The sequence below is a fragment of the Rutilus rutilus genome (genome assembly GCF_951802725.1).
Source record: "Rutilus rutilus genome assembly, chromosome: 18".
NCBI lineage: Eukaryota > Metazoa > Chordata > Actinopteri > Cypriniformes > Leuciscidae > Rutilus > Rutilus rutilus.
In genome coordinates this window covers 21,280,295-21,294,889 of record NC_140231.1, presented here as the reverse complement: position 1 = coordinate 21,294,889, position 14,595 = coordinate 21,280,295, and positions in this window count along the sequence as shown.

Here is a 14,595-nt window from a genome sequence, read left to right as displayed (position 1 = left end):
ACATGTGTTCTATAGCCAGACCCGCTGCATTATTGAGCAGCAGTGGGTTTGTGACTTACATAAGACTTTAAGGAGATTTTTCAAATCAGCTGCTTTCTCCAAAACATTGTTTGAATATGCAGGTCATGGAGACATTACTGCACGGAGGTACTTTCTTATGAATGTGAACGGCAGCTCAGTGGTGATACATGAACGGATCTGATGAGTCCTGCTGCTTTTGAGCATGTTTCCAGTTTACTCTTCACAGGTCTCATGATGTAGGTCACAGCTGGACCGGGTAATAGAAAAACATTAAGAAGATAAACAAACACACACGCTTTTGATACGTAGACGTTTTGGGCGAGTATTAGAATGGAGCAGTTATGACAGATGATATTGGGTGGCAAAAAAAGGTGTCCCTTCATTTCCTGTTGAAGCTCCCCTTGGCTCAGGAGTGGTGACAAATGCCAGACACAGGAAGCCTTCCCTCTCTGTGTGAGAAGAGGAAGCAGACATTAGAGATCAGACAGCTCCTCACCTCAGTGCTCTCTCACTGCAAAAAATCATTTTAGTGTTGCTTCTTGGTTTATATTTAAATCAAGCTTAAATTCATCTTATTAAATTTAAATCAACAGAATGGCATTAGATATTAAGAATGAACAATTTATCTTGAATTGAATATTAAAGGGTTAGTTCACCCAAAAATATCATTAATTACTCAACCTCATGTCGTTCCAAACCTGTAAGACCTCCATTCATCTTCGGAACACGAATTAAGATATTTTTGATGAAATCCGAGAGCTTTCTGACCTTCCACACTGTTCACGTGAGGACCACTACGCATGCATGTGATGCAGACGCAGGAGCCGGCCAATACTGAGCCAGCGTTGTGACGTAGAACCCGGAAGCGCTGCACTGTGTTTATGACGTTAACAGCGACAGAGACACGGAGGAGAAGAAATTGTTGAATAAAGTTTTTGCACAAAAAGTATTCTCGTCACTTCATAACATTAAATTCGAACCACTGTATTCACATGGACTATTTTAACGATGTCTTTACTATCTTTCTGGGCCTTGAAAGCGGTGATAACGTTGCAGTCTATGTGGGGTCAGAAAGCTCTCAGATTTCATCAAAAATATCTTCATTTGTGTTCCGAATATGAACAAAGGTCTTAAGGGTTTGGAATGACATGAGGGTGAGTAATTTATTTCATTTTTGGGTGAACTAACCCTTTAAGTTTATGCTGTATTACATTTTATAATATTTTTAAAGCATAAACCAAATTAACTTTTGTTTGATTTGAAATAAAATACAACTATTTGTCAATGGGGTAAGATGCTTCCTTAGATGGTAAAAAAAAAGTCCCTTGACAAAGTCTTAAAAGGCATAATAATAATGCTTAATAATAATAATAATAATAATGCTTTGTGCTTAATAATAATAATAATAATCAATTTGAAATCAATTCTCTGAAAACAATAATATATTTTGCTTCTAAGTACATTTGTCTTATTTATTTGTTTGCTTGTTTGTTTTTTGTTCGTTTTAAAGCATAAACCTCACTAAATTTGTTAGATTTGTGCTTAATAACAATAATAATACATTGTAAATCAATTTTTTCACAAATTTTATTTTGCTTCTTTAGTAAATGTATCTTTGAAATAACTAGACAAATGTACTATTTAGGAAGTGTTCGCACTCTCTTACCCCCCCCCCCCTCTCTCTTTGGTAACGTGACTTTAAAGTGTCTAAACTGAGATATACACGGACCAGATGTACTGTTGAGCAATCAAGATTCCTTAACTGTGATGGCTTGTGGAAAGAAACAATAATAGGCAGGAAAAACAGAGCAGGATGTTGCAATTTATTGGCCAAATGTTACTAGATTGGCACGCTGTTGAGATGCTTTTCAGGCCAGTCTTTCTATTTCTGTCCAGTCACACAGTGTAACCTTGTCCTGGATGATCTCAGCCTGTTGGGAGTGCAGAAAGAAGAACAGAGAGCAAATAATAGCAAGAGAAAGTGTAACGGTGTGAGAGAGGTCGGTGGAAAGCAGATGTTGTTTCTTGACTGGTGAGCTTCCTCTTGAGAATCTGTCACATAGGTGATGTGTTCTTGCTGAGGTGTTGTTTTCATCTTGTTGAGGGTGTTTTTGTATTCTGTCCCATGGAAATCAGAGCATACAACACTAATAGTACTGTTACCGTCACCACCTATTTCCTGAGAATTTCTCCTGATGTTTGCATCATGTTCTTGCATCACATGCATGTGCCTTACCGACCGGAAGTGTCCATTTAAAGTCAAAGACAAGCTGAGGCTGGTTGTTTTGAATGCAGTTACTTCTGAGTTTTTAGCAGCCATTACTCCAGTCTTTAGTATCAAGTGATATTTTTGTGGAAACCGTGATACATTATTTCAAATAGAAAGTTCAAAAGAACAGCATTTATTGAAAAAAACTAAAATGTGTGTGTATATATATGTGGTCAAATCATGCTTTTTTCATTTGAGACTTTTAGGGAAGCTGAAGCCTTGGCTTTCTTTCAGAGACCTAGAGACAGTTATTCACACTAGTATATTTTCACGTCTGGACTACTGTAACACTCTCCATACGGGAGTATGCCAGAAAGCCCTAGCCCGTCTACAGACAGTTCAAAATGCGGCTGCGAGATTGCTGACAGGCACTCGAAAGCGTGATCATATTACTCCTATTTTATCTTCTCTCAAATGGCTGCCGGTCCGTTTCCGGATTGAATTGAAACATTTATTGCTTGTCTTTAAGTGTATGAACGGAGTGACACCAAAATACCTGGAGACATTAGTGAACTGGCACTCCTCTGAGATCCTCTGATCAGTTTCTCTTAGTGGTTCCCAGATCCAAATTAAAACTTAAGGGGGATCGTGCTTTTTCAGTTACTGCCCCCAAACTTTGGAATTCATTGCCTTTTTGTTTTAGATCTGCTCAGACCATTTCCAGTTTTAAATCTTTGCTAAAAGCTCATTTATTAACAACAGCTTATAATTACCCGGGTTATTAATTCTTAGGGGTGCGGTTGTTTTTATTCCTTGTTGTATGTTTGTTTTTATTATTTATTTATTTGTATTATTTATGTACAGCACTTTGGGCAACCTTGGTTGTATTGAAATGTGCATTATAAATATATATATATATATTTACATACATACATACATAAATAGAGGGATGCATGGAAAAGCTTTAAAGACCTTCTTGTAACAATAAGAAAAAGGAAATCAGTTAATTAAAAACTAAATAAATAGACTTAATATTAATCTAATAAAACACTCCTTTTGTAATAAAAAATAAATAAATAAAAGTAAATCACTTTTTAATAACGTGCAGCAATTTCACCTCAGACACATGCCAATATGACTATTAAAGAAAAGAGCACAAGTAAGAGACAGCAAATGTCTGCCTGGGAATCACAGGCCAACGTTAAAATGATATTGGGATATACGCGTGATTATTATGCCTTGCGTTATGTTCGCGTTATGTTTATTGAGTGCACAAATGATGCAGCTTGAACTATAACTATGCCCTCAGTCTCAGCCCGTAGAGCTCTTAGGCTTGTAGTTTGTGTTGATGAGAGTTCCTGCATCAGGCGGGATGACTCAGTTCTGCTGGAGGTAATGGAGGACACTGATGTGAGGGGGGGAGGGAGGGAGGGCTCGATGTGGATTGGGCTGGGACTGGGGGGGAAATAACGGCCTTGTCTTTGATTTACCCTAACAGACGATAAAGAGCTAAAGCAAACACATCTTGCCATGTTGGTGTAAGCTGATCAGTGGGCAGGACAGGAAAGAGAAAAGTAACACCTTCACTGGCAATAAACAAGCCATCATTTACTGTACTGATTCATTTAAGAGTCTGGACGGCGTGAGGAATGCAGAATTATGCAGACCGCATGATTTTGTGGGCATGAAAAAAAAAAATGCTTTGTTCATGGTCAAAGTTCCTGCGTCTGTCTCAGAGGACAAGAGTGCATGAAATAACACTCGCAGATAAACAATATTAGTATGCATGTTTGAGCTTTAACAAAACAAACTGACTAATTGGTATGCCGAAACATCTAAAACAGATAAGACAACAACTGAGACCAACGTGTATCAAGGCAAGAACGCTTTCAGAGCCCTTGGTACACCTGAAAAGATTTTGAATTTGACCATCCCATCATTAAGATAGGACTTATTAATATTATAATAGAAATATAATATGTAAACAATATATATATATACTGTATATACACATACATACATAAATGGACAAATAAAATATTTATAAAACATATAAATATTATAACCATAATACACAAACACATTTTATAGATTTTAGATCTCTTTAGATCTGCATATTACAATATTAATATAATATATTATTACAACTTAAAATAACTGTTTTATTTAAAATATTTTGAAACGTAATTCATTACTGTGATGAAAGCATCATTACTGCAGTCTTTAGTGTCACATGATCCTTCAGATATAATTCTAATATGCTGATTTAGTGCTGAGAAAAAAACCTTTTTGTAATTATTATCAATGTTGAAAACATATTTTTTATAGGATATATATATATAATCTGGATAAATTACTGACAGTAATCCTGATTAATCATTTAAAACCTAAATTAGTTGTCAGAAAAGCATAATAGGCCACTCTTTTTATTTATTGGCTTGTTCGGTAAGTTTTGGAGCAACGGAAGCCTGCTCCATCTGATGGATTATTAAAGATTGCAATATAATGTACTTACTGTAATCTTTGGAATGCAAATCTGAATAATTTGCAGAACACAGTGGCACTGCCAATTCGGAAATAAATCATAACAAATGGCTTTAGAGCAGTACGTAGTTTGCAAATTGACAATAAGAATAATGATGACAATGATAAGAAGCGTGATGAATGTTCTGTTTTAATCTAGCACAAAGATAATGAAGAGGATATTGTTGCCTTGTAGACATGTGCAAGTCAGATCCGACTTGTTTTCATATGTGAATATAAGAAACATTGGTAACGCTTTTTTAATGAATTGCTCATTGTTTGTTCATGTTAGTCAATACATTAACTAATGTTAACAAATCAGACCTTATAGGTAAGTGTTACCGAAATATTTTGATTTTGGGATTATTTTAATATTAAAACAGCTGCATTATGTAAATGCATAGTTAAAAGGAAATTTCTGCTTTCAGTTTATTTGCTGAATCACAATTTGTTGGGTCTTATATATTGAGCTGTTCAGCTGTAAGACCGGATTTAAAACATTTCAAGACTCAAATATCTGCTCTTTGTCCAAGATTGGTGCAACAAGTCAAGAGTGCTTTTGTTAAGTCTTTAGCAGTCTGTTCTAAAATCATATTTCCCAGCTATGTGAGTCAGTGAAATGTGTTGGAAGTTGCTGGAAGTTTTGACAGACATAGTTTCCACTGTCATTTCTCATCTTTTTAGCAACTTGCAAATATGTGACAATGGATCTTGTTAGAACTAACTCAAGGTCCTTTGAACTGGGTTGCATTCAAGTTGTTTCAGCTAACCTTAACAAAGTAGGCACTGGTGAGTTGTTTTAACAGCCGATTGGCGTCAGTCTGGGTAAAGGGCTGTGCCGAGTAATTGAATTGTCAAGAAAATTGGGTCGGTTCAGGGAGACCGATCAGCACATGTGCTAGATTGGATTAAGGAACAATATGAGGATACTGTAGCCGTCCAGCACGATTCTAGTGCTGCCAAGAGAATGATAACAATGCATGAGCATTAGACTGGGTATTTTTGCACTTCCTATAAAGTATTTGCAAAAATGCTGTAATATATGCAAATGTATTTAAAAGGCCAGTTTAAAATGTCATTGAGTCCCCTTGTGAGAAGACAAGTCATCAATATTATGCATATTTTGGGATTTACTGTATTTTGTTGGATTTAACTGCATGGTATTATTTTCTGTTAAACTTTCCAATTCATGTCAATGGCAGTTGCTTGACCACATGAATATGCCATTTGAAATCTGCCGTGCCGTCACCTGAGCCATAAATGTCATGTGACTAATCACATGGAAACACATTTCTTGGAAACAAGAAAATGACAGCACAGATTGGCTGATGGCACCTCAAGAACAGTATTTCACAAAATAAATATATATATATATATAAATCTGAATACATGGCTACTTTTAAATGGCCATCAATAGAGAAACCTGATAGTAAAGTTATGACCAGCATTGTTATTGTATACTAAAACTAAAGCTAAAACTATCAAAAATAGGTGAAATTAAGCTGAAAAAAATATTATTGTAAATATAAAAATACTTATTAATAGAAAATATTAATTAAATACTATAATAGTATATAAATAATATTAAAAATGACATTGTTTACAACATCAGCAGGGGCTAATTGGGACATGCTAACAAGCTAAACCGAGTCCTTGTCTGAACACGTTCCAGATTTTATACAGAGACATTGATTAAGACAATGCATCAGTCATGGAGGAAACGTTAGGATAAGACTTTTTTCCAATGGAGTTTCAATGAATGGCTTCTCCTGATTGAGGAGGCAGGAGAGCAGAAGCTCTTGGGATGAAAAATGACACTATTAAATAGACAGTTGTGGTACTCTTTGAGTAATCGGTTTTGGTCCGTGACAGAACTAGCTGCCCGTGGAGACAAACGGCACAGGGCTTGAGTTCACACAGTTCAGAGAAAGCGCAAGACAGAGAAAGAAAGGTGCTATCATTTACTTAATGTTGTTTTTAAGTAGTGCTTATTAGTCTTTACAAAACAACTCGTCCATGAGCAAGAACAATCTCTCTAATACCTTGTTTATTCGTTTTGGAAGTACAAGGAAGGAAGAGAAGGACTAAACATTGGAATCAACCAATGTCAAATTTAGTCTAACATCTGCATGTGTTTGCACATGCACTGTCCCCTTTGGCACCCTGTTCTTCGGCCTGACGCAGGAACTAAACTTCATATGAATGAATGTTAGGCCTGTGGGGTGGTGTTTTCATGGCCTTCAGTTTAGCTAAATCCTATTGCTCCACTATATGACTTGCCTTTGGCTGTGTGCAATGGAATGTGACACAGGAACTGGAGAAAATAAAACTAAATCACCCTTCCGGCTCAGTCCACTGTCAGTGAAAAATGGGTTGTTTCAGCTCCGTAATTGATTTAATACTGATTTTTTTAGTGACGGTATTGGCCAAACCTGGAGGGTAATATGGTGAAAGTGCAAGTAGTTTGACAGAAATACTTGGAAAAGCAATACATTATGTTCTGTGGAGTCTTAAGCTATGAGTGTCATGGCCTACGTATGACGTCTATGCCTACATGAGGTTTGTGGGAGTAAAATCGATGTACTCACTTTACTGATGTAAAATTGCGCTCACTCGGATGTAGACCAGCGCAGGCACTTTTCCATCTTTCCCATCAGAGCTGAATAAAATGTGTTTTATAATGATGTTAGTATATTTAAGTTAAATAACCATTAACCAAGTCCCTTATGCTAACCAAATCTGCACATATTTAATCAATGTAATTTATTCCTATGATTGCAATTACTCCAGTCTTCAGTGTTGCATGATCCTTCAGAAATTATTCTATATTGTATTATAAATCTTGAAACCATATTTTTGTGGAAACTGTGATACAGTTTTTTCCAGTTTTTTTAATGAATAAAAAGTTCAAAAGAGCAGCATTTATTTGAAACAGAATTTATGGTTACACACTTTATTTTAAGGTGACAGTTACATTGGACTCAAATAAGTACTGAATAATATTTATTAACTAATTGTACTTACTATAGAGTTACGGTTAGGGTTTGGTTTAAGGTTAGTTATTTGTAATTATGCATAATTTACTGTTATTATAGTAAGTATATGTAGTAATGTTTGTATAAAAGCACATTTTGCATATTTTGCATTAAAGTATCTGTCACTCTCCCTCTAGATGAATTTGTCGTAATATGTGATTTTAAATGTGAATCCAAATATGGCAATATATATAGCGCTTTGTTCATGCCTTATTTCTTTAATGGCTTAACACACACAATGCTATTCTCATGCTAAGCAGCTAGCGCTTACGCTAGAAACCAGCAAACCAGCCTGGAGCTGCACGTTAGCTGGTATTTTAGTCCTAGTGCGGTACAGGAAGCCAATTCAATCGTTGATAATGGAATTGACCTAAGCCCGTGGGCTCTGCTCTCTCTGTCTTGTTCCTGCTCAGCTAGCCTAATGTGATAGGCTAAAGCAACGGGAGTTTCCTCCCAGTGAGCCGGGGGAGTTCATTTACCAGCACTTACTGGAATAGGTAAATAAATGTGATGATCCCTTCTCTTTATCCAATCAGATCAATCACATATAGCTCAGATGAGTTGGAGAACATCTGACATTTTCCACAGCAAAAGTATAAGGAATGATTATACTTATAATATAAATTATTTCAAGGCTTTTGAATCCCATATATATAGTCTAACATAATTTGCACTATCTTAGAAAAGCAAATACCATTTTTTTCCTTGAGAAAATAAGCTCTGATGTCCATGGTTGGCAAGATGGATCTCTGGGAAGAACAAGTAGGCAATCACCAAAACATCCATATAACAAGTTCCTGATGGAGACTAGAGAATTTCCTGTTGGGTTTTCTACGTAATTAGCATATGAATTGCAGGCCTGTGATGTGTGCTACAGAGCGCCCGATACCTGCAACACTCTAATTAGAGATAACGATTTAAAGGAGGGTCATCCTGTTGCAGGGACATCTGGTTCCTCATCCACCTCCTGTCTGGGGGGAGGAGAGACTTGGACACACCAAAGAAAAAGGCCGTACTTCCTGTGTCTGGTTGAGCAGCCCAACTGGAAGGTCATTTCGGGAGGCGGGAAGCTAATAAAGCTTCAATGCTAGATCTTTGTGTACGAGGCACGATGAATACAGTGACCTTTTACTAGAGGAATGTTGCTATTCCTGCCTTTATATCACAATTGAACCTGAGAGAGGAGGTGGACTGAGCTGTCGGCTCTAAAAGTCTGAGAGAATATATCCACCTCAGCAAAGTGCTGTGAAACATTTCCCTGGCAAAAGAAATAGAATAAAAAAAGATCATAATGTATTAATCTATGCTTGGAAATTAGATGTAAATGACATAACACACCAAAAACCACGGTATGACTCTTACACTTTTGTTCTTATGTCTATGAAATGGATGTCTGAAAGAAGTGTGTGTGTGTGTGTGTGTGTGTGCAAAAGAAAGCGAACTGAAAATCTGTATCATAGGTCATGTGTGTTGAACAATAACCTCCTTTCACAATGTCCAAAATTATCAAGGTTCAGGCAAATAGCATGCATTTCACAGATTTCACATTCACTGGGTCACATCCTTGCAAACAAAAGCGTCTTGCATAAGATTTTTACAAGGTGGTTGCCACAGAGTTGTATAATGGCAGCACAGACACATGATGTTAGAAATGAACTAATGTTATTATTCCCTACAGTCATGAATAAAGAAAGCTAGAATTAAGCATGATTTCCTGTTTGGTTGTTTGTTTCTGGGACACTATATATTTTATTGGCCAAAAAGTTGTGCTAACAAGAAAATTTGACTTGATGGTTTGCAAGCAAATAAGGAAAGGACACAGCAAACATGGCATGAGGAATAGGGTGTAATGGTAAAGGCAACTATAGTGCAATAGTACTAAAAATTATTAGTTAATTGAGTCTACACTTTAAAACCAAAGGTATTAGGGTTCAGGTTTGTAGAATTAAGTTGAAATGTAGTTGCAAACTATGGTCAGTATGAGTGTATGTTGGGGGACCATCGAAATAAAGTGTTAATCAGTCTATAATACTCTTATGAGAGTTAGTAGACATGTAGTAGCAAAGTTATACTTATAGTTAATAGAATGTCTAAAGTGGACCATCGAAATAAAATGTTACCTAGTAACAAACTATGATGTACTCTGTTTTTTGAAGGAACATTTTTACACTTAATAAAATTGAGCAAATTTAAAGCTGTGAAATCATTAATATATAGGCCTACCTTCTGTGTTACAGTTATATTCCTTATAATAAACAGTTATTTCCTTTACAGTAAAGCAGCGTATGGCTGTAACCACCTAGACAAAGAGATTAAAAATATTGTAATTTTTAGTCTGTTCTGCCTCAGTGGTCTAACAGCGCTCGTCAATGACAAAATGATTGAGATGGCCAATCAAATTAAAGTAAGCGGGGTTTACTGTTCACAGAAGACAAGCACGAATTCAGACGTGACGCTTTGTTTTTAATAGTGGAAGTGAGCATGGTAAGATGTAAGTAGCTAAACATTTAATATTTGACAACTGTTTCATGAGAAATGTTAAAGGACTGACAGTAACATCCCTCCCAAGGTTCAGGACATGGTTATGGCCTTGAAGAGACATGCGGCTTATATTGTATTTTTAGCCCATTCTTGCCCTAACACAGTCTCTATTCTTCACTAGAATGGTAACCTCCAAAACATAACAGAAACCCCTATAAATCCCAACATTACACGAACAGATCTTCTCTTATATTAACTTTGTGCAAAAACACAGAAAAAAACCCCACTTAGGGTACATTTACAAGACATCGAAGTACTAAAAACGGAAAAGCTTTTCTTTTGCGTTTTTCGAGTACAGACAACAACGTTGTCAAGGCGATCTCCACTCATGCCAGGCCAGTAGTTTGCGATTTCATTTTGTAAAGAATGATACGCGCTTATAGACTGAACACGTAATAGGCATTAGAGGTCTGCTACCCGACCCGAGCCCGACGGGTCCCGAAAAATGTGCGGGTTTCGGGTCGGGTTCGGGTTAATGTTTATTGAACAGCCTCGGGTTCGGGTCGGGCTCGGGTTTGTAACTAAGAAAAACTATATAAGCTATATAGTTTGCGTGCCGTGTGCTTTGCCTGCTTGCTGTGTTGTGGTGACCGGCACGCGAGAGAGAGATCCGGCGACTCAAAACTGAGGTTGGAGGTAACGGAACAAAAAATAAATAAATAAATAAATAATTACACTGCCTACGTAGCTTCTCTGCAGGGACAGCGCCAGAGAATTTGTAACGCATGTGCTGAGTGGGTGGGTGCAAGATCATTGACGGGGAGCAGCGCAAAACTTGGCCACAAAATATTTAATATTCAGTTAAGTTATGTTAATGATCAGAATTAAGCTTTAATTTTATTAAATTGAACAAGCGCAACATTCAGCATTCAATCAAATATTCTAAAAGATATAGGCTATTATTAATAATGTTATTTCAACACAATATCTCGTTATTTCGAAATAATATGTGTGTGTGCATCTGTAAATCCGGTGACGTGTGTATTGATTTTTATTAATAAACAAGTGTTTTCTCTAAAAGTGTCGACTCGGCTGCAAAGATGAAGTTGACAATCGCCATCTCCGTGTGAACGCGCTTATAGAGAGAAATGCACATAAATAAGCCTAATGGATTACATAATCAGAGAGTAGCCTTTTTCTTTTTTCGTTTTGAATGATTTCGTTTAAAGACATTTCAAGCTTTGTGTATTTGATGTATTTGTCATGTCTGTGTGAGGCATACACTGAGTTTCGTTAAGTTAGGATGTGCTCTAGTTCACGTGCAATGCAAGTGAGCGCGCGGGCGCCTCCGTTATATTTGTTTCGTAGCCTATTCATTAAATACAGGCAATCGGTTGATGAAAAATTTATTAAAATTAAGATACAATTTATACAAAACGAAATTCACTTTAAAGAAAGGCTTTCTACAAAACAACTTCAACTTCAACGGTCAAAATCATGTCTGACCCGCTGCATGTCTCATATTGCGCATCCTATCTTACTCGGTCGTGCTGTTCACTTTTCATAAATCAACATAAATGAAAAAAAAAAAACATTATAATATTTTAACAAATATGAAACTAAATGCGCTTTACAACAGTAGGCCTACATACTCTCAATTTGTACAAATTTCTGCGCATTAATTTAATTCTGAATTTTGCACACACAAGTTGAAAGGCATTTGTTCAAATCAAGTTCACGGAAAATTGTGCGTGCATTTATTAATCATTATGATACTAAAATCCTAACAAATAGGCTATGCTATGTACAAAAAATCAGATGAGCCAATAATATGAACGCATTTACACGTTAAGCATTTTCCTCCCATAGAAAACCATTATAAGAAAGCTTAATGTGGCTTAATGCAGATTAGAATGTCCCCTTATTTTGTTGAAATAACGAGATATTATGTCGATACTAGGCTACTGTGTCCACCGTGGTCTCCTTTTTGATCAGCGGAAACGATTTTTGCTTGTTTGGGATCTGACTGTCCAGCGTATTTTAAAAAGTTAAGCAAACTTTCCTGTCTTTTTGACATTTTTCCCCTGAGTGAAACGATCGAGGCTAACAGCAATCTCAACTCGTACAAGCGCGCAAGTCATGAGTCACAAACATTGAACACTACACAAACAGTAATTTTATTTTATTTCATTTCATTTAGGCAATTCATTTTAGTGACACAGGAGGTGCCGGATCCAATAAAAAAGGTTCCGGATCTAATGTCGGAGGTGCTCAAATTAAGCCCTGGCTGTTGTTCATTTAATTTGTTTTAAAATTCACATTTCATCCAGAGCGGCTTCTTCTCGCTTTGCAATGTTTTCGCTTTCTTCTCGATGTGCAATGTAGGCTATGCATAGGCTACACAGACCACAGACACACAGGCTCTCTCTCTCAAAAATGGTATTTATTTGCTGTGAGAAATAGAGTGGACCTCGGGTTCGGGTCGGGTTCGGGCTTAACATGTAAATTTAATTGTCGGGTCGGGTCGGGTCGGGTTAAATGATCGCGGGTACGGGCCGGGTTCGGGCTTCAGTTTAAAGCCCGTGCAGACCTCTAATAGGCATGCGCATGATGTCACCGTTTTCATAAATTCACGTTTTTATAGTTTTCACAGAGACAATAACATTATCGTTTTTGCCGTGTAAATGAACAGCCAAAACACATAAAAACGTTTCCGTTTTTTTTGTTGAAAACGGTGTCATGTATTTCAACATTTACTCTGCTCATACAGTCCATAGCAAAGCTAGGTAGCCTTTCTAGCCTTGCACAATTGATAATTGTGTCCAACTTAATTTTTTAAGTTGTTAAAAAATATAGATATGGAATGAGTAAAAATTGTAGTTCTTTAAACTGATCAGTATAATTTCTCCATTCACAAATATTCTGATTGAAATGTAACAAAAATTATTCAATATTAATAATAAAATAATAATAAATAAATAAATAATGATAAATATTATCTTAAAAATAATCATTTATTAATGAAATGCTTTTAATTTATTAATTTATTTTCATGAAATAAACTTAAATAATAGATGTAAATTTTAGACTAAATTAACTGTTGACTTTCTGGCATTTATTTTGGTATATCCAACTCAAACAATTACTGTTCTCTGATATTCAGCCATTTTATTAAAGAATGATAAATGAAAGGAAGAAACGATAAATGCAATGAATGCTGTACAAAACAGATGTACATTTGTCAGTGTTTAAATGACACCTATTGATAACGGCCTCTGCTCCAGGGGGAAAGGTTTTTTTTTTTTTTTTTTTTTTTTTTTTGCTCTGCAGCACTTGTGATGAGGAAAGTGCAAAAGGTTACTGATGATCTCGTCAGCAGGCTTCCTGGATCTCTTCTCATAGGGGTCCTTGAAGGGGCAGCAGAGCAGATTACAATAAATGAATTTTTCTGAGTATCAATAATGACAATGTAGAACTAGATCATCAAAAACCTTTGGCATGTTAAACTTCTACTGTCTCAGGAAATACCCAACTGTAATAGTTTTATTGTGGTTTAGTTTCATTGTGTTTTAATTCTGTTTTTACTGTTCCGGTTTGCCTGTGTTCCCTAGTTAATTCATTGGTTGTTAATTAGTTCTACAGACCTCTTTCTGTTCAGTTGATTACTCTCCCTTGTATTTAAGCCCTCAGTTTCCTTTGTTTCGTGGTCAGGTATTGTTTTATGTTAAGCGTGATTATTTCCTGCTTCTTCCCTGTGATTCTCCTACGTGTTCCTAGTGTAATTTACTATTAAAGGTATAGTGGAGGATTTTCCCGAATTTTAGAAAAGAACCGCCCTCTCCACTTTTTGAAAAAATGCACATGCGCAACACTCTACCTGCTCCCGAGAGGGAACGCCTATTAAACGTGTGCACGAGAGAGCATGCCACGAGCCTAGTTCTCCTCGTGCACGCTCTGTTTACAAGTTGCTGTCGGTGCGTGACTTGTGCCAGGGCTAGCATCGCTAATCATAGCTTACATTAACTTTTACTAGCAGTGATTTTAAATGGATTTCTCCAAATAGCATGCCAAACTTTACCTGTCGAGTAGAAACTTCGCGACTGAGGCATCAGTGGGAAGCCCAACCTGTGCTTTTAGCGCAAGCCAGCGTGTGAAATATTCTCCCAAAAACACTCTGGTCTTGTTTCTTTCTTCAGAGGCCTTTCTCTTCTTGTCATACAATTCGTAGACACTTTTTCTCTTGCGACCCTCAGACATTTTGAAAAAACCCGGTGAGAACGGGCGAGCTTCAATGAATGGCTGAAACGGTAGCTCACCACCATAGAC